General features: G+C 40.7%; 1 pseudogene; it reads right to left on the bottom strand.

Annotated features, from left to right (window-relative positions):
- Positions 1–2,484: 2,484 nt before the first annotated feature.
- Positions 2,485–3,020, bottom strand: LOC143672144 (YEATS domain-containing protein 4 pseudogene; annotated as a pseudogene).
- Between the last annotated feature and the right edge of the window lie 1,003 nt (positions 3,021–4,023).

Raw genomic sequence — 4,023 nt, 5'->3', positions numbered from 1 at the left:
CAGTCCTCTCATATTTTTCCTTCTAGCTGCTCCAGAATATGGGACGCTTAGAGGGCTTAAATACTTTTTTATCATCACAATTGACTTTTTTTCCTTCTTTTTTTTGTGAACAATAAAATATATACAAAAAAGGTATAAATTTCCAAGCACAGCACCATAATTAGTTGTAGAACCTATTTCAGGCTTTGACATGGGTTACAATTTCACAATGTTAGGTTTTTACTTCTAGTTGCTCTAAATACTGGAGACTAAATGAGATATCAAATTTAATGATTCAGCATTTATATTCATTTGTTAAGTCCTATCTTCTGTGTATAATTCCACCATCACCTTTGATCTTTCCATACCTCACTTTGGGTTGTTTGGGCTAAGGCAATTCTAAACTTTTGATATTGGAAGGGTCTGTCACTAATATGGGGTAGGGAGATGGAACTATCTGATGCTCTGGAGAGGCTGGGCTAGGTTTCAGGACTTCTCTGGACCAGGGACCCATATGGAGGTTGTAGGTTTCTGTAAAGTTACTCTAGTGCCTGGAACCCTTGTGGAATCTTATATATTGCCCTAGGTGTTCTTTAGGATTGGCTGGAATGGCCCTAGTTGGGGTTGGCAGGTTAGGATAGGTAGCAAGGTTTACCTGAAGCTTGTGTAAGAGCAACCTCCAGAATAGGCTTCATGCCTTAGATTTTCCCTTCCATCTTGGGAGAACCATCAGATATTTAAAGGACAAACATCTCTGACTTGAATCCTTCCACTGGGAGGAGTTTAGAACCCCAGGCCAGGCATTTTGAAATTCCAAGTGTTGGGATTATCCCAAATCTGTTAGCACATTGGGATAGAATTCTCATGTTTATTCCTTTTTCTATTAGCACTTCGGAAAAGATTGTGCTAACCAAGGGGCTGCATGAATAAGTATCTGGTTGGAAAGGAGATCAATATACCTCAGTGTTTTCAATAAAATCAAAACAGGGAGCCAATTTAATTATGCTTCTGTTGAGCTTTCTATCCCCAAAGCTAATTATTTTTCAGTAAGGCTCTCCACCTTGATTATTGCCATGGTTATATAAAATTTAGAATTCAATGATCTGGCATCTGGCTTTAGGGATTCAGGCTCAGCAAACATATTTTTCTTAGCTAAAAGTTCTGGTGAAGGCAGAGCCCTGACAAAAGCAAGAAAGCAAAAGAGCAAGCAAGCCAGTGATAGAGGGGTAGGGAGAGGAAGGGAGGAGTGTGGAGGGAAAGGGAGGGAAGGAGGGAGGGAGGAAGGTAGATTAGATTTGATGGTAGAAAACTTTCAAGGATTTCTTTCAATATGAACAGATTTTTCCATGAATTTAAAATTGAAAGTGTTTGTTATAGAGTTTAGGCTGAGGAAGGGCCAGCTGAACATTTAGCATCTTGACACCTTCAGCCACAGGGGCTGAAGGGGAAAACTGTCCATTTTCAAGACCTATTTGACCCATGGGTTTATTCTCTACTTCTCACAACCTCAAAACTGAAGACTCACCAAACTCGGTGGCAGGGATATTGCCCTCAGTTGTTCAGGGGCCCCTGGGCAGTCTACAAACTGTACGCAAAGGGGTGGAGTCTCTCACCTGTACAGATGGTATTCATCACAAATTCACCAGGTCAAGAGTTCCAGATAAAGTATTTCAACCCTCAGCTGCAGATCATGAAAACATGGTGGGGCTCCACAACACCCTCATAAATGTGTGCTGGGACCACAATACAAAGAGCAAAAAAAAAAGACCTCCAGATTGGGAGAAAAATATAATAAAGAGGCTTGGATTAGAAAAGGCACATACTCCTCAAGTCCACAAGAATATCCCTTCAGTGAATGCAAAACCGAAAGCAGCTGAACACTTGACAAGACTCCAGCCATGGAAATTGCCACGAGGGTATGTCTGACCCATGCCTTGGTGACCCTGGGCAATTCGCAGTGAGGTGGCATCTAAAACTTGTGGGACAGAGAGCAAAGAAGTTCTATTGCCAGAGCCCTTTCAGATTTAAAAATGCAAATCATTTCTATTTATTTTTTAAAGTGTTCCTTATAGCCCAAGTCAGCTTTACTCTGCTCTGTTTCAGATATTTTAGATTTCCTCTCTGATAAATGGATTTAAACCACTGGAGATGCCAAGTGAATTCAATATGCTGGCCTGGATGGGATCCCAGTCAGCCTCGTTTTGTCCATCATCTTTGGCACCATCTCTCTAGACCCCTTCCTGTCAGCTCTTAAGCACATGAGGGAAAGAGGCATGATTCACGGGTGGGGACAGTATTCCCTAGCATTTCCCCTAAAAGCTGAGACAGTTTTTAGGGAAAGGCTGAAAAGCTGCTCTGAGACGGGGATTGGCATGTAGGACATTTATTGGGACATGGTCTTGGAATCAACAAGCCCATGAGGGAAGGCAAGGAAAGGAAGCAGGCCTGGGCCTCAGACAATTCCAAGAAGTCTGTTTAACCATTAAAGTCTACCATATTTTCAATTTAGCTTTCTACCAACTTCTCTTCAGAAGAGTTTATCTCTTTTATCTGATCATCTTCACGTTGCCTGATTTAATTTTTTAAACAATTTATAGTTTCATGACTTGCTTTTAATCTCTCTTTAAGCTCTGCAACTTCAAAGCTTGTTTTTCTGTGTTTTTTTTTTCTGGCTCCTTCTAATTTTTCTCTAGTTTTCACTTCAAGCTCTGCAAATTCTGTTTCATGGTTATAGCCTCCTAATGTTAATGAATGAGATGTTGTTAATAATTGTTGGAACTTGAAATATCATTTCATCCTAGAATTCTGAAACCACTGTCTTTTTTCCCCAGCATTGCATTAGTGCCTGATTGAAACAGCTTTAATCAGTGATACAGGGTTACAGGGTTTTCATTAGGGTGAGTGAAAAATATTTTGATGATTATTTTGAATTCACGCCATCCTGTTTCAATAATTTCATATGGAGGCTTAGTAACAACTCTTAAAAGATTGCCATAGCGTTCATGTAACTTTAACTGGATTTTCTTCACATAAGCTGACATATCAGTTTTGAGGCTGTGAAAATGTTCAAATCAAAGCACTATCAAGGCAATGCTTTCTCCCAGAAGACCAGCTGTTGGAGATCCTGGACTCCTGTCACATAGCGAGGCACATGGCAGCATCTGCTGACCTGTCCCTTCTCTTCTGGGTTTCATTGCTTCCAGGTTTTGGCTTCTGTGGATCCCTCACTCAGCTTCTGTGGCTTTTTCTTTGTCCTTGAATCCTGATAGAGCCGAATGAGGATTCAGTTTAGCCCTTACAGAGCAGTCATCCTTGTCCCGAGAACCAAAGGTCCCAAACTAAATGCACCCTCTCCCCTGCTGCCAAATTCTTGCCATTTGGGGGAAATTCTGGCCAATCCCATCTGGTAGAGGAGCTGTCCCAGTTCTTTGATAAGGGCACATCCCCTTTTAGGTGAGATGAATCCTAGAGGCCACAAACCCACTTTCCCCCTTCATTTCAGCCACCCCTGGGAGACGCTCTGGCTTACAGTGAGCACTGGGGGGACAATCACCATCCTTATCTGCTGTGGCTAATATAACTTCACCTAATGCTGGAAGTGTGCGCTCAGGGTCAGCCAGCCTGGCTTCTCACCCATCCCATGCCATTGTGGGTAAGTTGTTAATGTCTCTAAGCTTCAGTTGATTTGTCCACAGACAGGGCTAAAAATGCCTATTTTTTAAAAGTTCTTGTGAAGATAAAATGAAATTTAGATGATAGATGATTATGATAGATTGATAGATGCTAGGTGGATATGGAGATAGAGATATAAAGACATGCTGAGAGGTAAAATAATTCATATTTTCTTAGTTTCATATTGTTGGCTCCAACATTTACTAGTTATATGTCTTTGGGGAGGTTATTACTCTATATAACTCAGTTCCTTACATATAAAATTAGCTATAATGATGATCAAATACAATAATCTTTAAAAATGATAGTGACTAGTGCTTAACACATACAAAAGCTCTCAATATATGCTACCTGATTTATTATTTAAAGCCA

The sequence above is a fragment of the Tamandua tetradactyla genome, chromosome X (assembly GCF_023851605.1).
Source record: "Tamandua tetradactyla isolate mTamTet1 chromosome X, mTamTet1.pri, whole genome shotgun sequence".
Taxonomy (NCBI): domain Eukaryota; kingdom Metazoa; phylum Chordata; class Mammalia; order Pilosa; family Myrmecophagidae; genus Tamandua; species Tamandua tetradactyla.
The sequence above is the reverse complement of the archived record's forward strand: the minus strand, read 5'-3'. Positions and strand labels throughout refer to the sequence as shown.